General features: G+C 40.7%; 1 long non-coding RNA gene across 1 annotated transcript in view; it reads left to right on the top strand.

Annotated features, from left to right (window-relative positions):
- The window catches only part of LOC311585807, a 948,711-nt gene extending 937,059 nt beyond the window's left edge, over positions 1-11,652 (top strand). The window contains exon 3 of the long non-coding RNA XR_014775355.1: positions 11,638-11,652. This is a non-coding gene — a long non-coding RNA (uncharacterized lncRNA). The remainder of the gene's footprint in view (positions 1-11,637) is intronic.
- The last annotated feature ends 15,679 nt before the right edge of the window (positions 11,653-27,331 follow it).

The following is a 27,331-nucleotide window of genomic DNA, read 5'->3' as shown; positions in this document are numbered from 1 at the left end:
GTCGTTCTGAAGAAACTATAAAGTTGACCCAAATGAAGAAACTGTTACAGTGACCACATTAGGAATTCTACCCCTTCCTTATCAAAACCTCAATTTGCCAAATACTATTTGGATAATGTCAATCTGTGTTAGTCACTTTTGTGTTGTTCTGATAAAGCACCATGAACAAAAGCCACATATGGAAAAGGGGGCTTATTTGGGCTTACAGTTCCAGGGAGATAAGAGGCCATTATGATGGGAAGGCACAGCAGCAGCAGGCAGGCATGGTGGCTGAAACATGGTGGCTCAGAACTCCCATCCTCAACTACAATCATGAAGTAAAGAGTGTGAACTGGAGGTAGCACGAGTTTATAAACTCTCAAATTGCATTCCCAGTGATACATTTTCTCCAAAACGTCTGTACCACCCAAACCTCCCCAAACAGCCCCGAATAACTAAAGGTTAAAATTTTTAAACATCCTAGCCCATAGTGGGCATTCCAACTCAAACTAGTACCACATCATGAATTTCCATTAAACAGTAAGCAGAAAGGAGAAACTGACCACACATTGGCAACTTCTTGCTCATTCCTGAACATGAAGATGCACGTCTTATTGTAGAAAATTTAATTGTATTTAACCGTGATAAATATTTACATGTCTAAGTGATGAGAGAGCTGTGAATATTCCTTTAATTTTCCCTCAAATGAAGATTGTTGGGCATGGTATCTAAACAGTCACTACAGGGTATTCTCAATTCTCAGGAGTTGCCAATGGAATCTCATGCAAATACAAACATTACTTTGGGTTTTGAAATTTTTATTAATTAATTTATTATTCACCTTAGCCCCTTCCCTCCTCTCTGTCCAGTTCCATCCCCTTTCTCTCTTCCACCTTCTCTTCCCCCTCCCCCCGCTACCTCTCAGAAAAGGGGGCCCCTCCTACCCTCCCTCCCCAGCTCATCAAGTCACATCAGGACTGAATGAATCTTTTTCCCCTGTGTCCTGGCAATGCAGTCCTGCCATGGGGGAAGTGATAAAAAAGCAGGCAAAAAGAGTCCATGGTAGAGACTGCCTCCACTCACCTTACTAGAAGACCCACATAAAACCTGAGATGCCCATCAGCTACATGTATGTATGGGCCCTAGGTACAGTCTGTGTATGGGGCCTAGGTCCACTCCATGTATGGTCCTTGGTTAGTGCTTCAGACTCCACAAGCCCCACTGGGCCCTGGTTAGTTGGCTTTGTTGGTCTTCTTATGGAGCTCTTGTTACTTCTAGGTCCTTTTATCATTCCTCCCACTTTTCCACAAGACTTCCTACGTTTTGTCCATCTTTGGCTATGAGTCTCAGCATCTATTTCAAGGCACTTCTGTGTGGAGTCTCTCAGAGAACAACTTTGCTAGGCTTCCGTCTGCAAGCATACCAGAGTATCATTAATAGTGTCAAGGGTTGGCTATCTTCCATTGAGTGGGTCTTGGGTTGGGCCAGGCCTTGGTTGGACATTCTCCCAATCTCTACTCTCTCTGCTCTATCTTTATACCTGCACATCTTGTGGGCAGGGTAAACTTTGGACCAAAGTTCTTGTAAGTGAGTTGGTGTTCTTGTCCTGCCACTAGAGGTCTTTTCTTTTTATTATTATTTTTAATTTTTTTACATATACATTTATATTATTACACATATGCACAATAAACTACCTACAGCAAGGAGAACCATGACACAATCAGGAATTATATAAATATTACATTCTTAGTGTTTTAGGTATTTCTATTTGGCAGCCTTGAAGAAAACATCTTTCGTATCTTGATGCATCTAAAATTCTGAGTGTAAATCAACATCTATTATATCTAAACATTATTAACTTAAAACATCTATCTAGACCTAAAGACATCTAAACAACTAAGCTTAATTGTAAAACTCAACTAACTATCTGGTCTTAAACCCCATCAGAGACTTGAGAAGGAATAAACTAGATTACCTGAGTATACCAGGAGAGCAGGCTAGTAGCTTTCCAAATGAGAAGATGACAAAAACAGTTTGCTACCTGAATAACCACCCAAAACTCTCCATATCATTGTAGCAGCATCTTCAGCCTTCTGGCCCAGAATATCTGACAGACATATTTGTGAGGCAGGAACTATTGAGGACTTCCTTATCCTGTCTTGGCAGAGTTTGCCTGTCAACTCTGTCTGCATCCAAGTATGCCTTTTTTTAGGCAGAATTCTGTCTGTGGTAGAAATGAGGACATTTTTCCCAGTGGCTTGTTTGCCACATTTTAAGTCATCTCTATAAGGAGCTTCTTTGATGCTTATCATCCTTTTGGAGGTAGGCTAGGTGTTGCCAAGAGTTAACCTGTCTCATTGTCAGTGAATCTTTAAAATAATAAAAACATTTTAAAATTCCATTATATTCCGCAGGTCTTTTCTAGTTAGAGAGTTTCCTCTTCAGTCTCCATGGGCCCTGATGCTAGGAATTTCAGCCAGGATTCCCCTCATATCCTCCCAGAATCCTACCCAACATAGGTCTCCAGCTTGTCTCTGAGATGCCCCTGCTCACAGTTTTTCTTTTCTCCACAGGCCTCCTGTCCTCCTGCCCTTGCTTTCCCCACATCTGATCTCTACCCTTATTTCTCTCTGTGTTCTCTCCCCTACCTTGTCCCTATGTTCAACCACTCCTTCTGTCTATTCTATTTCCCCTTCTAAGTGAGACTTAAGCATCATCCCTTGGGTTTTCCTTGTTACTTATCTTAGGAAGATGAGTTTTTGTGATGGATTTCTCAGAGATGACATGCAAACCTTCAGGTGATCTTTGAAATTCTCCACTGTTGAATCAGAAACCTACTATCTCACTGGGGAGGAATGGGATTACTAGGTTAGGAAAATACCTTGGCATACACAGAGTGACTCCCAACCTGAAGACTTACTACAAATGAGGGTAATGGTGTCATATTTAAGAGCAATCATGCTTAGGAATGGAGAATAAAAGGGCTCTATTTTTTGTTTGGTCCTGGATGACTTATTTGTCACTGCCGTTGGCTACCTCACCACACATAGAACAGGAATGAACATTGCTTGTTCCGGACTCCCTGGCCTGCTCTCCTACAACCTCAGCTTCAATAAGTACATTGCATAATGTCATTATGACCCCAGGGAATAGGAATAAAAATTAGTGAACATTTTATAACCTGGTTTGCTTAAAAAGAATGTCTAGGTTTTTGGTGTTGTTAGACTCTCATCTCTGCCCAAAGAACCAATTCTACCATTCAAAACATCTCAAATTTCATTTTTCTGAACAGATGTTGTTTTTGTCTTTGGAGTCTTATACTTTATCCCTTTTCATTTTGTTTGATGTTAATCTCTGTAACATTGAAACATTTTGCATCCTTACCTGATATCTCTTTACAAAAAAACAAGCTCCCAGAAAGCAGCAGACCTCTAAAAAATATATTTAAAAATTATTATATGCAATCATGGAGCTTACATGGGTCTGTACTATATACTCTGTACATATGTTATGGCTGTGTAGCTTAGTGTTCTTGTGAGATGAGAGAGAGGAGGGGAGGGAGAGCGTGTATTGGGGCTGTCTCTGTGTCTCTGACTTGTTCCTGTGATCCTTTTCTTTTCCTCCTACTGGGTTACCTCATCCACTATTGATATGAGGATTTCTGCCCAGTGTTACCGTAACTTCTTATGTCATATTCAGTTGACATCTCTAGTAGGCCTATTCTTTTCTGAAGAGAAATGAAAGAGCACTCTATCTGAGGGGTGTAGAGCTGGTGGTGCTGGGAGGTGGGGAAGAAGAAGAAATTGTGAGAAGAATGTAATGTATAAGAGAAGAATAAATTCTTAAAAGCACAATTTTATGTGGGTGAGTGTTTTGTCTACATGTATGTACACCACATATTTTTTTTGGGTGTCTACATATGTTAGAGGAGTATATGGGAACCCCTGAAACGCAGTGATGCAGAACCTGAGTCCTCTACAAGAACAACAAGTACTCTTAACTGCTGAACAATCTCTCCAGCCTACAACCCCTCTTTTTTAAATTTATTGAGCTACATCTATTTTTTTTTACCTTAACAATACTTTAATAGACAGAAAATACACCACACACACACACACACACACACACACACACACACACACACACACCCTAGGTTTCTCTTTCACACGGATGAAGGGACTTATGTTTTAGAAGTCTCAGCTTCCTTAGGCAGAAGGTGAACATAAGGGTGGATCTTCTGCCAGGGTCCTAGCTAGGATGAAATGAGGTGATATGTGATCTTTTCGTAAGATGAATGTTGAATAACTGGAAGCTAACAGAATTGCATTTAAATCAAGCCCAGATATATTCTTGCCTTTTGACCTAAGAGATCCCTTAAGTCAGAGATAAAATTTATTCTCATTTATAATCCCAGTGTCTAGTACTGTATCTAATCTATTATAGATAATCAGCAAATGTTTCTCTTTTTTAGAGATTATTTATATTATATGTGTTGCATGCATGCATGCTTGTGTGTGTATGTGTGCATGCATGTGTGTGTTTGTGCACATGCATCATGCCTGTGCATGGTACACACATGCCTGGTGTCTATGGATGCCAGAAAAGGACACCAGATCTCCTAGAACTGGAGTTATAGATGTTTGTGAGCCACCACGTTTATGCTGGGAATGGGTCTTGAATCTTCTCAAAGAATAGGCAGTGCTCTTAACCACTGAGCCATCACTCCAGCCCTAGTGACTATTTCTTAATGTTCATATCTTAGATAGCTAACTTGAAACATTATATCCTTTTGTTGATCATAAGGCTACAGATTTCTTGATTCTATTGTTAACATTAGAAAGAAAAAGCCAGGTGTCTGGGTATAATTTGGAATCGTCATTTGCATGAACTAGACAATAATTTCTCCATTCAGTAGTGTAAGGTGTCTATTTAAGTTTGCTCTTTTCTACACATACCTCATCCTCTTTTGTTCGTAGAAAACAGAAAAGTGAAGTGGGGGGGAAAAACAAATATCAAGTTTTATATTGAAATGCTAATGTGGAAGCTGAGGTAGTGATCTGTATCCTCAAAGAATAATGTCTTTAAATACCCCGAGGACTACTTTTAATCATTTTCTTAAAAAACAACAACAACCAAATACCCATTAACTTGTGTTGATGGGTCCCAGTTAAAGCTGGATTTTAGAATGCCCAAACCTAGGGGAGGATAGTCTCAGCAGGAAAGCTGAAACACAGATGTGCCCACAAACTCTCTCCTTAAAACAGCTCTGCCCTGCCTGTGCTACTAGCTTCCATTGTCTGAAACAGCTCCCCTGAACTAAGCAGTTTTACTTCAGTGAACACCTAATAAATACTCCATTTCAGGTCAAGTCCCTTACAAAGTTGGTTGGGACAGTACATCTTTTAGAGGCTTGGGCTTAAAGCTCCTACGGTTTATTGGGAGCAAACTTCTATCTAAAAGGGCATCCATTCTAATTCCCTAGAGGGAAAGCTGGCCACTGATGCAAGTCACATCCTTCATAATGAGCTTGGGGTTGAGTTCATGAATGCATTCAAGGCCAGATCTGTTCTTGCTGTGCTATGCATTTGTATTTGAACTTGAAGTCAGAATCAAAGTTACTCTTGATAGCAAGTTTTGAAAAAACACTTTCAGGGAGAACGAAGGAGTTGTGAGTGCGAAAGAAAACAGGGACTCCCAGAAGGAAGGTAAGCCATAAATAGAACTCAATGAAGTACCTTATCTCACCAGCAATGAGAGCCTCAGCCAGTGGGATGACCACTGCAGCACCTTTGTCTGCTCTGAATGTCATCCTCAGAAACGAGACAGCAGTAAAGGAGAAAGGAGAGGCAGACAGAGCTGTGAAGACCATGTGCACTATCAACCTTATTCACAAAGGTTCAGTATCCTTAGCATCAGAAGAGAGGAAAAGCCATCAAGCTGTTCTCCTCTGCTCTATAAGGATAGGGTTCTCAGCTTCCAGAAACTCTGGTCAATTTAAGTAGAAAAACATTCACGAAAAAGCTGTTGGGAAGTTGTCCAATGATCAGGGCAACAGACTCAGTCATAACGTCATCAGGAGCAGCACCCAAGCACACAATATCCACATCTTGCTATGGCCAGCCTGGACAGTGAATCCATGACCAGAAATTGTCCATGAAATTCTCAAAATACAACCTTAGTGTAACCACCTATATGGAGTGACGGGAGCCTCAGAGGGTCTTCACCCTGTTTCAGGAGTCTGGGTGAGGGCAGACTGGAGCTTAGCTCATACACTTGTGCCTCAGATGACGTCGGAGTGCAAAATTAACTTCCAGGCATCTTGTGCTTCTCCAATGAGAATGAGATGCATGGTTAGCCAACTGTCCAAACACACACACACACACACACACACACACACACACACACACACACACACACCTTATATAAGAGAGGGGAATACTTAAATACTACTTGAGGAAACATGAAATGAAACCACAGAGAATAATCACAAGAAAGCCTAGTGGTTACACAAATTTCTTCAGGCTAAGACTTAGATCCTAGATCCATTATTTCTCTGTGTGTCTGATCTTGTTCAAGGATCTCTAGCCTCTTTCAAATCTCAGGTTTTTTTCCTGGAAGATGGAGCTGGTATCAATTTACTAGCATTGATACCATGGCATCAATGGGTTCTTTGTACTAAAAATGATGTCTTTCCTTTCCAAGAAGAATGTGTGCAAGATAACACAAATGGGACAGCCATGCTCATGTTCACAAGGCCATTCATATTAACACTGGTTTAGCCAACTAGCATACCCAATACCACTGGCCTCAACGATTGGCTCTGTGATGGTCATACGTTCAAGTTGGGTCAACCAGAATCCTGTCAGGACACTTTCTCATGGAGATGTCTTTGAAGAAGAGTTCTTCAACCTTGGCTGATGTATGTAGAAATGAGGTTGTATCTGCAAAGGGACATCTTCTTTACCTCAAGAGAAGTTTTGTTTGAGATGAGATAGAGGAGACAGAACACTAAGACACTGGCTGAGCAGTTTGGTGCTGCAGGACACAATTTGGCCCATCCATGGACTCTTCAAATGTGAGTATCTTTTGAATGTCTGGTATTAACAACCTGGTGAGCTCAGAGAAATCCACTGAAAGTATTATGTGAAAAAAAATTCTGGTAATTCATCTAGTTAGATAACTGGTTCTGTTTTGTTTCCGATCCTCCATGCAATAGGCTCAGGCAGTAAACCTAACTCTAATAAAGTATGTTATGTAAAACCATTATCTGCATTGTTCAACACTAGACCGTAAGCGACATCACCCAATACTCTCCAGGCTAAATGCATTTCGAAGTTTTTCTAATGACATTTTTTTTTCAGAAACGCATTTTACTGTCTCTTCATCTTACTGAAATTTTTCACCATGCAAGGACTAAACGCTGCTGTCTTGATAAGGATATGTACTCCTGATTATTCTTGCCTTCATAATCTTACACTTTTGTATAATCTCCAGTGCATGAGGCAGGTGTTTCCTCAAATAGATGCCAATGGACTAACCTTACGAGGAGTGTGTTTTGTGAGTGTAGATGCTCAGGAAATACTTGTCTATATAATAATCTCACCAACTCCATCAACATGTTCTGTGATCAGTCCTACAAATATCAGGCAACCTGCTCAGGGAAACATACAGACTGACAGAAAGAGGAAAGGACCATGGGTCTCCTGTTATTCGTTTAAATATTCGTTCCTTGAGTCAGTAGACAGATTTTGATCAAGGGAGTACCAAGTTCAAAGTCAGTGATATTTAGTGTCACCTGTCTTGATCAAATTTAACTCTTAACTGGACACAGTCTAGATCCACCTGGGAAAAGCCTCAAATGATGGATTTACTCAATGTGAGGGGCATTGTCCTGATTGTTACCTGATACATGAGGGCCCAGCTCACTGTGGAAGACACCATTCCCTGGTTGAGGGCTGTGTAAGGACGCCAGTTGGGTATGAGCCACAGTGAAGAAGCAGTCAGTGTTCCTTTGTGGCTTCTGTGTCAGGTTCCTGTCTTAGGCTCCTGACTTGACTTCCTTAATGATTGACAGTGTAAGCCACATTAAGCCTTGTCTTTCGTAAGTTCCTTTTGGTCAGAGGGTTTTATCACACCTACAAGAAGAAAACCAGGAAATCATGTAAATAGTGACTCTGTTGATACTATGCTTTGTCTGCACTATATTCTAAGCGTAAAGTAACTGTGGAGGGCAGAGGACGTTGGATCCCCTGAAACTGGAATTAGAGGTGATTGTTAGCTACCTGATAAGGGTACTGGGAATGACCCTTAGTCCTTTGGAAGACTATCATGTTCTCTTAACTGCTGATCTATTGCTCCGGGCGCTTCCTGCGTGGCTTATTGCACGAAGTAAGTTAGAGAGAGTTACCAGTGACGCAGAGACCATGCGGGAACTAGATTATTGGACCATGTCTCTCTGTTTAACATTCCTTTAGCAACAGCATTCTCATGTGCTCTCTACCAAACACCAGTGAAAGCTCAGACCCTTAAGAGCTTTGATATGATACCTTCACACTCTAAGGAAGCTGCAGCTCCCCCTCCCCCCGACCCAGCCCACTGTGCCTCCATCATTCCCACACTGGAGGTGATGCAACTCCCTGTTTATAGCTGTGTCCCACATTTTGTTCATTTTTAACAGAATGCTAATTTTAATGTGCCTTATTTATACCCAGATATAGATGAGACAACCAGTTTGAGTATATTTAGTTTTTATCTAAATATGCTATACCCCAGGTGAAAGCTGTGCTGCCTCCATTGAATATACATTCTGAATAAAGTACAAACCTTCTGAGCTCATATAAATCAATAGTTTATTGTACAATAAAATGTTAATTTTTTTATAGACTTAGTTGAGAAATCTAAAATTTGTCAACTGGTTTCAAATTAACAATGAATTTGAGGCTTGGACAAGAAAGCAAAATAAATCCAAGTTGATATTTGTTTACCAAGAAGACCTCTGCTGCTATGTGCATCATCTAAGGCCAGACAAAGCCTAAAACTAGCCAAGAATGCAGGAACGAGTACATGCTTTTCCAGAACAGTCAGTCTTCTTTATTAAATAAACCCTAGGTATCTGCAATAGGCTTTCAAGACAGAGAGGTGAACACATGAGACAAAGGCATCATTCCTAGATTCTGGCATAGGACTAGAATGTACATATAACCAATTAAATAAAGTCACAAATTGCTAAGATTGTTTTCAAGTGTGCATGAGCATGGTGTCTGTGTGTGTGTGTGTGTGTGTGTGTGTGTGTGTGTGTGTGTATGTGTGTGTGTATGTGTGTGTGTGTGTGTGGCTGTGTGTGTGTGTGTGGCTGTATGTGTGTGTGTATGTGTGTGTGTGTGTGTGTGTGTGTGTGGCTGTATGTGTGTGTGTATGTGTGTGTGTGTGTGTGTGTGTGTGGCTGTGTGTGTGTGTGGCTGTGTGTGTGTGTGTGTGGCTGTGTGTGTGTGTGGCTGTGTGTGGCTGTGTGTGTGTGTGTGTGTGTGTGTGTGGCTGTGTTTCTGTGTGTGTGTGTGTAGGGCAGAGGACAATGTCAGGTGTGTCCCTCAGGTGCCCTACTTTGTTCTTTGGGAAAGGGTCTCTCCCCGGGCTGGAGCTCATCAATTAGCTTAGGCTTGGTTGCCAGGAAACCCCAGGGATCTGCCTGTCTCTGTATCCCCAGTGCTGAGATTACAAGCACATGGCACCAAGCTCCTTTACCAACGTGGGTTCTGGGGATAAAACTCAAATCCCACGTTTACAAGTCAAGCACTCTAACGAGCCTTTTTCCCCACACTCCAAATATTATCTTAAATAGTAGTATGTACTATGGCTAAAATCAAATGCTTCTGGGCGAGGCAAGGATTGGGGGAGATGAGGCAGGACATTGCAATAAATTAGTGTGCTTCAGAAAGATGGCTCTGAGGAATAAAGGTGGGAGCTGGGACCTAAAACACAAGAAGAGACTGAGAGGCAAGGTCATCAAAGCATGACCACAGGTGCAGAAGGAACAAGGTCAGTGGGGGAAACAAAAGCTTAGTGGGATGTTAGGATAAATGATGCCAGACAGGTAAGCAAAGGACTGTTGGTGTAGGACCCTGGAGGTCATTATAGATGGCAGGTTTTGATTTTAAGTGTAGAACAAAAGCCACTGCAGGAATTGAAGCCAGAGAGTGATGTGACCAGATTTCTAAGTTTTCTGCCACTCTCGTCCAATTACATGCACTTATTATGCATTTAAAGTTGCGGGAGAAATTTTAGCTCCAAGTGACAGCTGCCTGTGTACAAACTGTATTAAATTCTATAGATTTTTTTTGCTTCCCCTGAGAGAATTGGGAAATTCTTTCCCAATCACCACGTCCTAACAAGGAGGGTGCTTTGTGGAAGATAAATCACAATACCCAAATCTTCCGTAGACCACTGGAAAATACCCCCCTCCCCCTTGGTGTTGTGGTAAAGTAGAAAGTTTTCTGAGCAACTGGCTGAGCATTCCTGAGAATTCAGCAGCTGTGAAAGGCAGACAAGCGACAGTTCCTGGGGAATGGTGACAGATCCATGAGTCTGCTGACTAAAGGGTGTGAATGGTACTTCCCACAGACCTTAAGGGTGACACCACACCATTCATTCACACTCTATCACCTTCGAAAGCTATAAGGCTCTAGTCACCAAGAGGCCAAATGCAAATCCTAGCACTCTGTCTTCCTAGAGGTATAACTACGGCCAAGTTATTTAATACAGAAGATATCTAGTTTCTGCCTCTGAAAATATGGATGAATAATAGTACTGTTTTCCTAGGTGGTGGCGTGAAAGAACCTAAATACTATACTAAATTCAGGGCAGAGCATAAATATTGTCCATAATAGAACCATATTTGATATAGGAGGATCGTGGCTGAGAATCGCAAAACACTACACAAAATATTCTACAAACAAGCATGGCTCCTGGGAGTGAAACTTAGCGAAACCTTCTGTTTTTGCAGGAAAGATATGAATGCTTTTATATGTTTAAATTATTGAAAAGAAGTGGTGACACATAAAAATGATAGGAAACTCAAATTTCAATACACATAAACAAAGTTTTAATGGCCGTACCGTCTGTGCAAAGCCTGTGGCTGCTTTCTCTCAAAAAATGGCGTGCAATGGCTACAGAAGACACCACAGAGGCTAAACTTGCAGCCACAGGTCTGTATTCTCAAATATCTGGAGGTTCAGGCAGGAGTATTACAAGTTAAAGGACTGCCTAGGCTGTAGACAGAACTTAAGGGCATCCTGGAACACTTCACAAGACCCTGTCTCCAAGATGAGAAATATATAATGGTGAGGAAATACAGGCCAGTGTTGGAATGCCTACCTAATCTGCCTTCAATCCTCTATCTGCAAAGTTAAAAAGAAAACTGTGATTTGTGCCTATAATCCCAGCATTTGGGAGGTAAAGGCAAAATATTTGGGAGTTCGAGGCCACCCTTAGATAGGGAGTTTGAAGCTACCCTGACTTCATGAGACCCTATATTAACTGAAAGACAGAAGGGAGGGAGGGAGGGAGGGAGGGAGGGAGGGAGGGAGGGAGGGAGGGAGAGAGCAGAAGGAAGGAGAGAAGAAGGACATGAGAGAGGGGGAGAGGGAGGGAAAAGACGATAAGCATGTAACTGGCACAGTTGGAAACATATGCAGCCTGCAATTTTCAGGAAAATCTGCTGGCCGGCCATGCTGTCAGCGGCTAATTTTGCTGTGTCATACTGAGCTTCTGTCCATATTTCTCTCCATTTATATTCTGATTTCTTCTGATGTCACTGCTTCTTTTTCCCAATAGATATGTGACTTACAATTAATCTGCATATAAGCCAGGTGAAGTCTTCACAACCATGCCATCGGCCACCCTCAGGTGTCAGGGACAGGCTGTACTGCTCCCTACTTGGTTAACTTGTCAGAGGAGCCATTTTTACCGAAAGTGCTAACCAGGAGCATCGATTAATACATTTCTACACATGAATGATTGCTGCCAGTCAGAATTTCAAAAACACAGACGGAAGTGCTTGCATTTAATCTTTCGTAGGAAATTAGAATTTTTTTCCTATCAGCAATTACTATGATCTGGATCATATCCTCACACTTGAGAAGAAAACTTCCATCTCAGAGAGATGGACGCTGGCTATTTAGGGAAGAGCAAAATCCCTGAAGAACCTCCAGACCCTTATCTATCAGAAGCCTTGGCAGGCAAGTTTCCTTTTAGCCTTTGATCTCCCTGTCAAAAGATGTCTGTCAGGGAGTGGATTATCAAACAAATGTCCTTTCAAGTTCCTTGCTCCCAATCTGTCTCTCCCTCCCCTCAGTTGTATTGAGAAAGTGACCTAATAATCTAACTCTCTCTCCCTCTCTCTCTCTCTCTCTCTCTCTCTCTCTCTCTCTCTCTCTCTCTTTTCCTTATTAATGAATCCCCATGCCTCCTAACACAATAACACAGGAAAAGCACCTCTCCTACTCTCTGCCACAATTACAGCATCTAAGCCATAGTCATCTCTTTCGATTCTCATTCAGGATCATGAGCGTGTTTTGTCCCCCACAAGTGTGTAGACGGAATTCTGTGGAAATGAAGTCATTCCAGTTAGGAGCAGCGTCCCTGACATCTGAGCCTGATTCTTCAATGTCATAGTTCACTGTGGTTCATCATTTGCTTAGGTTTAGCTGACTGAGCGCTCAGGACACCTTTCCCCAAATCACCTGAAGTTAAATAACATACATCATGTGGTAAAGACAGAGGCTATTCCAAATAAAAACAAAAATAAATTACTAAAAACAGAATGTTCTTTCCACGAGGCTAAACCTGGGCAAACTCTGTGAACCAATAACACTCTATCTAAGAAAAGACTGATGGATTTGGGACACTGGGAAGCTGTTTCTCATTCTTGAAGGATTTGGGACCTTCCATATCTTCCTTATTGGAACAAAGTGCAGTGAGAACCTCTGCCCATCTTCCACTCTGCCTATCTTCCATGTTCATGGCTCCCGTTTACTCAGATCTTGTGCTGGACTCTCTGCTTGATACTCCTACCATTTATTGAAACTCTTAACCATCTGATAAAAAAGGTAAGTACTAGCATTACCAAGTCAAAATGTTCATTTTTGTGCTTATGGGGTCTTTGAGACTTGATTTCTTTTAAAAGTTAAGTTTATAAGTGGACAATGTACATGATAAACAAACTCATTATGTGTGCACATTTTGATGCATTTTGAAACACGCATTTTTTTTAAAAAAAACACTTTAATTGAACCAAAGCATTTTGTGTAATGTATGTGTGAGTATGTGTATATTTATGTGTGAGTGTGTGTGTGTGTGTGTGTGTGTGTGTGTGTGTGTGTGTGTATGTGTTCATGTAGCTGCGTATGTGTACAGATTCATATTCATACTGCAAATGCTCTTGTGCAGGGGGTAGTCACAGGTTTTGTTCTTGGGGTCAAACTTAAGCCCTATGCTTACACTGCTCCTTCCTGATTGAGTAATCCCTCCATCCTACAAAGAATATTTTTATCATTCCAAGATTCTCCCCCATGAGGCCCTGAAGTCATTCCTCCCAGGACCCCTCACTTCAGATCTCTATAGGTTAATCTTGACTGTTCCAAAATTTTACTCCAGTGGAATCATTCATGTACATTTTTAATTTTTTGGATTCTTTCACTTCACATAAAGCCCTTTAGACTAATATATATATATATATGTGTGTGTGTGTGTGTGTGTGTATGTGTGTGTGTATATATGTATATATGTATGTGTATACATATAGATATATACACACACAATATATACTAGTTGTATGTTTTCATGCTTTACTATTTTTATTGATAAAAAATATTTCATTTTATTTATCTGCTACAATTTTCCCATTAGTCTGAGATAGACACTTCTAATGTTTCTAGTCTGGGGCTATTATAAAACTGCATATAAATGTACAAGTTTTAAATGAAGATACATTTTTATTTATAACTAGTAGAATAACTCACTTAGAGGCTACAATAATTGTGTAAGAGTCTGGCAAAAACTTCTCAGAGTGGTAGTACCGTTTTCATATTCCCATCAGAAAATCTTATCATCAAGTGGCCAGTTGTTTATTTAAGTTCATGGCAATCTAATTCTTTCACAGTAGAATAATAATATAGAGACTGGCTTCCAAGAACCAGTTGCTGTGATACTCTGAAAAGAAACATTGCTTTAACAGTTGAAAAATATGATTTTGTTATCTATCTTTTGTTTTCTACATTCGCATGGGGATGGTAATGAGTGTGAGTCACAGGTGTGCACAGGACCACCAGGACCATGATGATCAGGAGAATGTGTCAGATCCTCTAGAACTGAAGTCCCACATGGGCCCTCCGGAAGAGCAACAAGTGCTCTTAACCACAGAGCCATCTCTGCATCCCTGATAGATGATTTCTGAGAAAAAAAAATGTTCACAAGTTTTTTTTTATATACTGTGACTTAAATGCCGACTGCGAGAAAGGAATTTGTTTACGTTTGTGGCAGAGAGGTGCAACTTTAACGAATAATGCTAGCCACAGAGCTATGCTGGAGATTGGGAGTGACTTCTAAATGCATTGTATTTCCAACCATCTGACACCTGATTTCCACCTCAGGTGTTACCTAGAAGAGAACTGGATGCTCCAGGGAGTTATTCTTCTTTGTTTGTTTGCTTGCTTGCTTTTTTTGTGAGAGTACCACAAGCAAGGAGGAACACAGTGGCAAGCTATGGACACGCAGCCTCTGCCCCATCCCACTTGATGCTCAGTTCCCACCCTGGCAACCAGGCATTACCAGTACATCATAGACTCAAAGGAACCGACACTGTCCAGTCAATTCAGAAAAAAGGAGCCAGAAGCTCAAGAGGGAACGGAAACATCTGGAGATAGATAAAAATATGGTTTGGTGGGTAAAATGCCTGTCCACTAGATCTGAACCTGGATCCCAAGAGCCCATGTAAATGGCAGGTCCATGTAGTAGCCCATCTATAATTCTAGCACTTTACTTGTGAGGCACAAACAAGAGGACATTAGAGCAAGCTGGCTAGCTAAATAAGCTAAATCAGTGATCTCTGGGCTCAAATGAGATAACCTGCTTCTCTGTATAAGATAGAGAGCAATTGAAGAAGCCAACTGATGTCAACCTCTGCTCTTCACATGCATGTCCACACACATGTGGCCAAGACTCATGCAAACATGCCTACGCCCATTCACCATACATACACCTGAGAAAGGAAAACAAAACTTACTAGTGTGAAGCAGAAGGGGTTTGGTTTGCTAACCAAGAGTCTTATCGGCCATATTGAGTTAGACACACATACATGCTCGCAGCAAACACATCAGAAAGTTGTAGTAGAGGGACGGAGAAAAAAGACAGTGTATTATAGAGGAAATGGAACCTGAAAATAGAAAATTAACAGTAGATCTAAAATTTAAGAAATCATGACACTTGCTAGTTATACACCCATTTCTTTGTTCATTGACTGCTGAAAGGCACAATTTTTTGTTTCTCTTTTTGTTTTGCTCACACTGTATTTTTGGTGTTACTGTATATGTTTAGGTTTTGTGTAAGTTATATAATTTTATATTAAGCCATGGAAAGAAATCCCTAATTTCTGAAGCCTTGATTTGGAAGATAGAATTCATTGAAAAATACCATACACTGTTGTCCTTGCCCGCTCAAACTATAGCTACAGATTCCAAAAACTTAAAATGAACAAACAAGCCTAAAGCTGCACATGGTCCCAGGAGGGTGCTATAAGAAATAGATGGAAGTACAAAAAGAAAATTTAATGGCAATTAATATTTAACACTTTTTAGTGTTTTCTGTTGTTGTGCTAAATGTCGTAATGTTATTTTATCCAACTGTTACAAAAATTCCCTGAAAGAAGTGCTTTTTCCCCAGGCTATTTTAAAGCTAAAAAAAAAAAAAAAAAAAAAAAAAAAGTAAATCACAGAGAGGCTTGTCTACGTTCCACATCTGAAAAAGAAAAGAACCTTCCAGAAAAAATTAACGAAACAAATATATTTATCTCTCATGCGATGGAAACAGGCTGTCTGTGCTCTGACTCGGCAAGCAGTCTATATCCCTGACATCTAAAGGCCAAGTTCCGGTAAACACTCTAGCAGAGGACCTCAGGCCAGCAGGGCCATGTGAAGAAATGGCGGACTCTTGGGGAAACGGCACATTTTACATTGAACGTTTCCTAACACTGAGGGCTTCTCACGGGCATTACCTCTCTGATTCCTCACAAAGCTTTGGAGGGAAGGAGGACATGCTAATTTTATTGAGAGAAGACAGAAGTGGCAATGATGAAAAACCAGATAAAGTGACTGTAAATCCATTAGAAGATAGGGGCGCATATGCCACAGCCCGCTGGCCTAATTTTTGCTTCTCGGTTAAAAGTCTTCCTTTCTCTCTAGGAAAACCAAAAGACAAAGCCATGGCCTCTCAAACCTTGACTAATGCTCCCTGGAATACACTGTTTAAATGTAGGAGCAGCTATTATGGGTTACTAGCTTTGTGCTAAGCTTAATACAAACATCAGCACCATGAGTCGTTTTAATAAATCTTATGGGGTGAGGATTAGAATTAACCCATTTTATGGTACAAGAAACTAAATTGATCATATATATCACCCAGTCAGTCAAATCCTCCATATCCTGCTGCAAATTCAGTTTCCCAGATGTAGGAGATTTGTACTGTAACAAAAAAAAAGCTGGAACACAACCCCACATTGTGAATGTACTGACCAAGTAGTTTCTTCATCATCATCCACTAGCAAGAACTCATCGTCATAGCAACAGAGATAAGATATTCCATCTTGAGCAAAAGGAAACCACACCTCAAGTGATCCACAAGAGAAGCCTGCCTCCATCCATGCTCATAATTTCAGTTTTCAATTGAATCTGTAAGAATTTTCATACTGTAATTTAAGTACAAACCCCCAGAAGAAGAGAAAAAATTCATAACACACACACACACAAATTCTCAAATGTAGAGGATACAAGATAAGGGGAAAGATTGCAACAGCACAGTGCATGCATCACTTTTCTTTTTATGGAGTTTCCTCATTTTATATCTTTTTTTTACAACTAATACTCAATTTGCCCTGATTCTTACAGAAAAGAATGTCAAGTACACTGTAGGAAACAAGAGCCCTGTCTGAATGTGGCTTTCTTTAAATAAACCAATTTCACCTGGTGGAACTACAAACTGATGGTTAAGACAGAATATCACCCATCATGAAAGAGATGCAGCCTGATGGCAAGAGGCAAGAGACATGTTTATAGTAATTGTCTATTAGCTAAATAAGATTCAAACTTAGCTCACCGTCCTGCACTTGAACTCTTTCACCTGGCAGCTATGTTTGGAGAAAAGATGAACTTCTAGATATGCCATCTACTAGCTGTATTATTCATGTCAGCTATTATGAACATATCCAGTTAATTAAGATGTAAATCTCTTTAGCTGCATTCTAAGGTTAGTGTTTGTACACCTCACATTAAGCTGCTTTAAGGCATAACATCTGAATGCCTAGTATGTGCTTCAGACACAGCAAAGAGTCAACCTATGTTTATTATCATGGCTATTGTCGTTAGCCATCCTTAGAACCATGAAATGTATTCTATAACCCCACATTTCCTAAGAATAACAATTAAAGAAGCCAATCATCTCCAAGAAGCATAATGATGTGTGGAGTTAATGACACTTGACAAATAATAAATAGTGATTAACTAAATTCAGTTCAGTAAACATTCATTAATTGCATAATGTATGCAAGCCACACAGCTAATCACTGGATGTACAAAAATCATAAGCTATCAGAGATGAAAAGAAACCTAAAACATGACCTAATTTATTGCCCCCCCAACAGATTAGGAAGTCAGTGTGCTTGATTCTATTTTTGTATAGACATAGTATATATAATCTAAACCATTAGTTTACATTTGGTAGCCAGTACAGTGACGTACAATCAACTTCTCTTAATAGTTTTATGCTCACAAAAAAAAATCAATATGATAACATAAAGAAAAACAGAAAAGAAACAATTACAGTTATTCTTAAAAACTTCTATAGACTTAGTAAGTCTGTTTACCTTACAAGTAAATGTATGTAATAATGTGAGTTCAAGTCTGAGTTTGAAGTAGACACATGGCATCGTGGATTACCCACTGGATCTGGCTGTCTTCAACCATGAAATGGAATTCTAACACAGCGTGAAAGAAACCGAAGTTGTTGAGATAAAAGGCATGACATAGCAACTTAAGAGAGTGATGCACCTCGGCTCAGTTTTCCAGATGTTTCCATCAGTATGGGGACAACATGGCTCATGTCAATTGACTCATGGGAAGGTAGCATGTTCGTATAGAAAGAAGACAAGAACTTCTCGTAGAAAATATGGGGTAACATTAACACACACACACACACACACACACACATCATAAGAAAATACACCTTGGTATGAAAAACTCAGCCAGAGCCGATTTTCCCACTCATTGTCTTAGTGGTACCCATAAAAACCCTCAAGCCCAAGCTCTCTGAGAAGTTTGAGTCAGAAAAGGGCTTTCCATTTCCCTCCTGTCCAGTCTTGGATAAAGTCACTTCCATTCATCAATTTCTGTCTCCTGGTGTTTCGTTAGAGCAGTGAGTACTCGAAACCTCGAATGTGGCTAATACGACTTTCACGGGGCCTTGAAGGGATTTCTCCAAAACTCCAGGGGCCCAGCCTCACTGTAATACAATCTTATACACACTAAAAACAAAAGCTTTAGAATAGAAAAATGGTGTTTTAATTGGATCACCCCACAGGGATTCCAGAAATACTTACAGCAGCAGTCTTTCTTCCAAACGGAAACTCTCCAAAGTATCAGAATAAAAAGTAGCAAAAATTCTTGGCAAAAATAATTAATAATTGAATGATAAGGTGATTGGATTAGAAAGATCAACTTTTGTCTCCATTTAATTAAATTACTGTGGACACTATTTTTATCTTATAGTTCACTTTCAAAAGGATTTATTTATCAAAGAATGGATCATTTAGACAAATTGTCTTAAGTCTGTACACTTCACTGGGACTGAGGCCACATGGCTCTCTCTAACCCCTGCCCATGTTGCTCATGACAGCTAATGCTGACCTCTGAAACAAGGCTTTTAAGAAATTTCCACTCAGTGCCTGGAGAACACCAGGTCCCAGTCACTGTTGGCTCAGCCAGCCCTCACGGCAGAGCTGGGTTAACGAAAATATCTCTTTACTTTGCAAACACTGTCTAGCTCTTACAATATAGCTGTGGTGGCAGAAATCCTGCCTTGCCCCCAGGCACTGAAGTTCTCAGTAATTTCCTTAATATATTACCCACTCAGATCATTAACCTAGTGTGCTGGCTAGTTTTATGTCAACTTGACACAGGCTATAGTCATCTGAAAGAAGGGAACCTCAATTGAGAAAAAATACCACCATTTGATCGGGCTGTAGGCAAGCCTGTAGAGAATTTTCTTAATCAGTGATTGATAGGAAAGGGCCCAGCCCATTGTGGGTTGTGCCTCCCCTGGGATGATGGTCCTGTGTTCTACAGGGAAGCAGGCTGAGAAAGCCATGAGGAGCAAACCAGTAAGCAGCACCCCTCCATGGCCTCTATATCAATCAGCTCCTGTCTCCAGGCTCCTGCCATGTGTGGGCTCCAGTCCTGACTTCCTTCACTGATGAACAATGATGTGGAAGTATAAGCCAAACAAATGCTTTCATTCCCAGTATTTTTGTTCATGGTGTTTCATCATAACCATAGTAACCAGGACCCACAGCTTCAAACTTACAGCTGGGTTGCAGGTGCTGTCTGACCAGTGGTAATAAATACAAATGATACACCCCAAGGCTGCATGAGCAAGGAACGTGTAACTATGTTTTCTTGAATCAAGTTTCTATTCTGAGTTTTCTATACATTGTAGAAGCAGCAGACCCTCTATCCATTAGATCTCTGCCCTTCTCCTGAGGATGACATAGGACTAGTAGGTATGTGGGCAGGATCTGGAAGAAACCCCTCTCCCCGTCCTAAGTGAACACTTTTAGCTATAACAGAGGCAGTCTCCCAGACTGCCTGAGTCCTCTGTTGCATCCTCCTGCCCCTAATCCCAAATCATGTAAAGATCTAGGACTTGAATAAGGAGCCACAAGACCACATTTACCTCACAGAGCTGTGAGAGTCATTTTACTCTTTAATTTCTCTGATAGTCTGATAGAGAGAGGGGGGTGGTAATTACTTGAGAGTCACTCAGGAACGGAGGCAGCACATTCCTGCTCTCAAATCCCTTCCATCCCTCTAGGAATAGTCTCTCCCTGTTTAAAACTCTGAAGAATGGCATCTCTTCTGCAGCTAATCCAGAGCCAACTATCCTTTTCCCTCTGGGTGAATAATCTTTGGTGTGTTTTTTGGGTGGGGAAAAGAGCTGTTCACTATTGCCCCCAGTCTTTTTATCTTACATTTGAGCATCATCTTTGGAGACTAAAAGCCATATACATCTTATTTTCTTATGATTCAGTTGCTTCATCCTCTTCCTTGGGGGCAGCAGTCATGTTATATTACAGTTGCATCCAAAAAATGGAAGGGCTATAAAATAAGAGAAAGTAAGGTGGAAATCAGGTTGATATAGATATTGACATGACACATCATTCCTCTTCTTATGCCAGCTGCCTGTTAGACACATCAGAATCCACTGTCCCCAAACTCCCCTGACCCATTATAGTTTTACCTTAATTGATAGCAGCCCTTCTAGTGCTTGGGCTGTGACTGATCTTTCTTAAAATAAAACCCAGTCTGTTGAGCTTCAATTGCTCCACCGTTCTCTTACTGCATCTACTCACTCTACACATGAGACCTGAGATTCAAGACAATGAGACCTAAGTCAAACTGTGTGCATGGAATTAAAATACAGAGATAATCCTGAACGCAAGGGCCTTCCCATAAACAGCAGGATTATTCAGTCCTGGCCCTGTTCATAATCTGAGTCTTGATAACTTTTGTGTTATGTAATAAAGAGAAAACAACAGGATCCTTGCTTTTATACAGGGGAAGCCAGGAACAACAACCAGTGTAACAAACAAAAACACACAGAGATATTCTCTGCTGTCCTTTGGATAACAAAAGTGACAGAGAACCACTGTTCCCACAGAAGGCATGGGCATACATGATAATGGAGCATCGACAGCAGGGCTGGGGCACAGGCAGGTGGATAAGGAGTCCTAAGTAATGTGATAGCTCCACTAGAGTGCGGTCAGTTGAACTGGAACAGTCATACCAAACAAACAACTCTCATTTGACAGTGTGAGCCACCATCTATGTGACTGTTTCATATCTCCATCCGGCCCTTTTCTACTTAACAGCTTATTTATTCAATAAATAAGCCTAGAACTGACATTGGGAGCTAAACACTAAGAATTTAGAAAGAAGGAAAGAAATAGAGAAAGAAAGAAAGAAAGAAAGAAAGAAAGACGTGTTCCTCCTTCACAGAGTCCATGTGTAATTACAGTTAAGTCTGCATGCTTCAGAGTCAAACGGCCTGATTACCAACATCAGCTCTACTCCTTGCTAGTTCTGTAATGTTAGAGAGGTTACCTAACCTCTCTAATCTGTGGTTTCTAATCTCATAAATTCAAGATAAAATGAGCAACCACTTCTTGGAATTAATTAGATTAAAAGATATTTCTTGTAAACCTCTCAGCATCTGGTTTGGCAGATAGAAAGCAATAATTGCGTGGTAGCTTTTTTCTTTATTCAGAGATTATCAAAGTAGTATATTATCATGGGAAGGTCTCATTCCAAGCCACGGCCTCTCATAAATGCTAGTACAATTAATTCAATTATGTCAGGTCATATCTTGGGAGGTGGCAAGCAGAGCTTCAGTATACTGTCACCATTGGATTACCATTAAAATACAATTAAGATAAAAAGTACTATAAAATCTTAACTAGGGCAGTGATTTTTCCACACTAATAAACTGGAATCTCCAGCTTATAATAAACCAGAAAAAACGAAAAGAAAAAAAGAAAACCCCTGAAAATGCAACCTTATAGTCTCAGATTTTAGCTTCATTTCTCAGTTGATATTTTCAGCCAAAAAAAAATGGTTTCCTTCAGTTTTAATACACAAACATTAGACTGGAGACTCCAGGCCTTGTGCAATTCTGAGGACATGTCTGAGCATAACAATTATCCAGCAAGGAGAAGCTTGGGGTAGTTTAATAACAGCCTTCAAATATATGAGAAGTTATTACACAGAACATGATGACCAGCTGTCCCCAACTTCCATGGAGGACCAAGGAAAAATAAATCGGCTGAAAAAATCACAGGGCTGACAATTTGAGGCAAATTCACTGCAGAACTTGGCAGAGTGAAAAGTCACTATAGAAACCCTTTGAAAAAAAGACATGTTATTGGAAATACAACGAAGCAAAAGGAGCTCTCAACGGAGATTCAAGGACGCAAGTTCATGTACTCAGTAGAAACCCATGGCTTAATGCGAGTGACAAGGTCCTCACGGAACATAGAGCTCATCACATATCCAGAATGTTCCTCCTTCCGATTTGGTAGACTTTGAGTATGATACAGATAATGAAAGAATATTGATTCTCAAGGGAAGAGGTGATTTTTTTTTTTTGCCTCCCTGAGGAATCTTGCAATGTCTTTGGGTGTTTTTGATTTCTAAGCTTGGGAAGGAAAAATGGTTTGGGTATCTAAATGAACACAGATTGGAGTAGTTACTGACTGTCTTAGAGTATGGACGCCAGGACCCCACAGTTTAGTTCCTTACATTTATGCCACAGTTTTTTAGTGATATAAGGAATGTAATTTATTCTACTTTGTACCATAAAACACTACATCTCAGTGCCCAGATTTAACCTGATAATTTGTGTGACCTTAGTTTGGTGGTTAATAGTGTTTATCTCTGTGTCTGAGTCAAGTTACAGATGTACTTTTATACACCCTTTGAGGTTAGGTATGGTCATGTGACTGGATTTAGCAAGTGCACAGAAGTGATGTGCTTAAATTGGAGAACTATTGGATGAGTCACTGTAGTCCTTTCCTAGCACTGGGACTCTCACAAGGCAGAAGTCATGACATAGTCTTGTCCACCTGGCTTCCCCAGTCACAGCAATAAACCAATGTCATTCCAACCTACCGAGTTGGATGTATAGAGTTGCATGCTAGACTTGCTCCATATGTGGATAGATCAAAGAATGTAACTCTTTGGAGATTAAAAAGTATGATATTAGAGAACCATTTCCTACAATGTAGGTATCGTATCAAACCTGGCTCTACCACTTACAGGTTACATAATCTTCAGTATGTTATCTAAATTCTGCTGCCCTCCAGAGTACAGTGGAATCACTGACATCTTCTTTTAAGGTTACACTGGGCACACATGGAGGGCATTTGGTAAAGTCATTCTTGTCAAGTCACTTGTTAACATAGACTCAGTTAATTATCATAACAGTTTGCAAGGTATATATATCCTCACATCCCCCTGTATGGGCCAGGGAACTCAGGCACCAGCAGGTGAAGCAGCTTCCTCAAACCATAGAACTAACAAAGAAAAGGGGCAACAGTAAAACTCTCACTGTATGATATGCAATGATGATGATGGTGCTGATGAGTGTGTTGCTGTCATTTATTTAAATTTATTTTTTTAACTATTTCTAAATTTGCACATGAGAGAGAGGGAGGAGAGAGAGAGAGACAGAGAGACAGAGAGAGAGACAGAGAGACAGAGAAACAGAGAGACAGAGAGAGAGAGACAGAGAGACAGAGAGAGACAGAGAGGGGGGAGGGAGGGAGGGAGAGAGAAGGTGCCCTTGAAGGTCAGAAGCATCAAGATCACCCCAGAATCACAGGGAGTGATTCACGACCTAACGTGGGTACTAGGAATCAAAGTTGAATCTTCTGGAAGAGCAGCAAGTGCTCTTAACTATTGAGTTATATCTCCAGGCAGTGTTGCCATCATTAATATATGATCCATTAGCTCAGACACTTTCCCCAAAAGTATGAGTATCAGAGTCCAGAGCCCCAGAAACCAGGTTAAGCTGGATGTGGTAGTGCACATCTGTTATCCCAGTGAACCTATGGCAAGATGGGTTGCAGAGGGAGACAAACTCTCCAACACTCATAGGCCAGCTGGTCTGGGGTATGCAGCACTAAGCCACAGGGCAGACTCTGCTTCAAACAATATAGAGACAAGGACAACTTCAAGTTGACTTCTTATTCCAACATTCACACACATAAATACTTATACTTTTGGGTATGTATACATACATGCTCACTATGCACACATCCTACACATGCACACACAGAGACAACACACACACACACACACACACACACACACACACACACACAAACACACACCAGAATAAATTATGATCTGTTGGGCCTCAGTTAATTGCAGACAAGTACCTGGGCAGACTCCATCCTCTGAGAATTTACTCTCTCCAGAAAGATAGGCCATGAACTTCAATGTGCCCAGGCAAGGAAAAATAGGATAACCGTCATATAACAATTAAAGATAAGAGCTTGGCAGCTTTATTAAATCTCCCATTTAACCCTCAGTTAACCTGAAAATTCAATTAACCAGAAGTGTTACCCATATGTTCACATTAATCAGGTTTTTATGGTATCAGTTGAACTCACTTAACCTTAATAAGCAGATGATTGCATACAGACTGCGGGAGGAATCGGAAGTCAGCCCCATGGCTACATGCTTCCTCGTAAGAAAACAGAAGCATCAACTGGAGCGAAACAAAAGGCAGAAGACAATGAACATATGACATGATATAAAAACGAAGGGGGAGAAATCAGTCTGAGAAAGACTTAAGTAGGTCATAGGAGAAAGGAAATGCTGCAGGCATCACTGGTGTTCTCAGAGTAATGTCTGTCAGAACAGATGGCCCTACTTTCCCAATAGACAGCCCAGAGACAGGAAGTGGGGAGGGAAGGCATGCCCGTGTATGGAAATCTGACTGTGAGGGTGGATGACCAATCCTTTACTGAGCCCCTAAGCACAATCACAAGGTACACTTGGACTAAAACAGTCATGATGGCTACAGCGCACGTGGTTTCTGCTGGACAGTGCCTTTGGTTTCTGCTTTATTCCACTCTAGGAAAATCCAAGCCACCCTTCAAGACTCAAATCAAGTATTCAGGAACTATCCACAGATGGTCTATGAAAACGTAAGTTATTCTTTTTTTTTTTTAATTCACTTGGTCCTTTGTTTTTTTATCTTCTCTCTGTATCACATCGTAATTCAACCAACACACCAATCATCGATGAGAATAAAGGCATGCATCGTGCCTTTACCTGGTGTGTCCAATCTTTTGATACTGTGACAGGGACATTGTCATCTTCTAAGTTCATGTTTGGGAACTGAACAGTTCATTTACAAAATAAAAAAAAATCACAGAAAAAATACCTCTCAAAATATGGACTGGGTTGTAGCTAAGTTGATAGAGTGGGTGCCTTAAGATAGACAAAACTGGGTTTTATACCTAGCACCTAGTAAAACTGGTTTAGTGGTCCACACCTGTAATCCTAGCACTGCAGAAGAAGAGGCAAGAGGATCAGAAGCTCAAAGTCATCGCTGGGCTCATGACAAACTAGAGGACAACTTGGCTACCAGAGGCCATGTCTCAAAAAATAACGTTTTAATAAGTATGTGAGCTTATTTTGAGCCACTTTCGTAGCTATTTAGGCTACATGTGGCCCAGGCATCACACATGTCAGATGTGCTTAAGATGTCTCTTTTTCTGGTTTGTGAGACCTGTACCAATTCTTATGACTCAGGGGTGCTCAATAGGCCTTTTAGTTTCTCATGGTGAAATTAACTTTATGGTATTCCTTCATTTGCACTGGTAAATAAAGAAATGAGACTCTGACTTAAGGGGGGAATTTTCCAAACACTTAATCAGATGCCCAAAACTTCAATTGAGTATAGAGGGACTAAGATGTAGAAACTCAGATCTCGCTTCAATAGAATCAATTCTATTGACTCGTGGCAACAATGAGCCAAAAGGTCACCGGTTGGACCAGCACACCTCAAGCACGCACCTTGGAGACTTATTCGTAATCTGATGCAGCTGTGGTACACATCCCCGGCCCTCGTTTTTCCTGACATTTCATTCCCTTATTTTAGCACTTTTCATTGCTGCAACAAACGTCTGCTTCCCCAGCAAGACTGTGATCTTTTTTTGCCCCCAGAATTAAGTTTTCATGTGCATGTTGGCCTGCTTCCCCCATTAGTTTTCTAATGACAACCCTAACAACAGAGCAATGAAGGCTTTCCCGTGCCTAAGCAGGGAGATGTGGAGCTTGACACAATGTGTGCCTTTGTGAGTTACAGCTGTTTCTGCCTCCTACAATGCAACCGTCACCGTCTCATTGAAAGCGTTTTATTACCAAGCATCTTCTCTGTCTATAGAGTATTCAGAGACATCACTGACATGGAAGTTCCAAAATGATAAATCTCACGTTATATTTCCTGTCACTGTGAACAACCCCAAGCCGCAAAGACGCTGCATGTAATACGACCTTAGAGGCTCAGCTATGGTAGGAAACCCCTCCCCTGTTACTCCCTCCCAACGTGCATTTAGGTGATATGTGTTACAATCCCTTGATGTGACAAATGGAAATATGTGAACTGTACGTTAACACTTCCAGGCAGGTGGTACTGGAAGTAAATCTAGGTGGTTCTCAAAAAAAAAAAAAAAAAAAAAGATAGTAAAAAAGAAAAATTCACTTTGAAATTAAAATTTTCCTTCTTCACTCTACAAATATTTATCAGAGCCTGTCATGTAAGGGGAGTCACAGAAGGTCCTACAGAGAGCCTTTTTTCTTACCCTGTGGTACTAGCAATTCAGAGTGAGACACTGACAAGATAATACCCTTTCTTCTTGTATTTACATCACTGATAAATACAGGTCAGTTGATGTGCTTTGCCCAGGAAGCCACGCCCACTGAATGACACATTGGAAGGAACAAAGGGATCAATCCTTCAGGGGCAGCTATTTCTAGCACCAGAGTTGGCCATCACTGAGCAGTCACTCCTCACCAGCCGCGTGAACCTCCTTCTGCCCACAGAGATTCTCAGACTGGATTTTTAAAAATAAATAAATAAAAAATAAAAAATATCTGAGGCATTCCAGGGTTTTGAGGCGATTCCGTAGAACAGTGCCCAAGCAAAGAATCAAAGTCCCACTTATAAGAAATCTTAGGAGACTCTGTTTTCCATTTGTCCTAAAGAGAGGTATTCTGGCTTGAGTGTTTAAATAATTCACATTCTC

The sequence above is a fragment of the Acomys minous genome (assembly GCF_964271855.1).
Source record: "Acomys minous genome assembly, chromosome: 16".
Classification (NCBI taxonomy): domain Eukaryota; kingdom Metazoa; phylum Chordata; class Mammalia; order Rodentia; family Muridae; genus Acomys; species Acomys minous.
The sequence above is the reverse complement of the archived record's forward strand: the minus strand, read 5'-3'. Positions and strand labels throughout refer to the sequence as shown.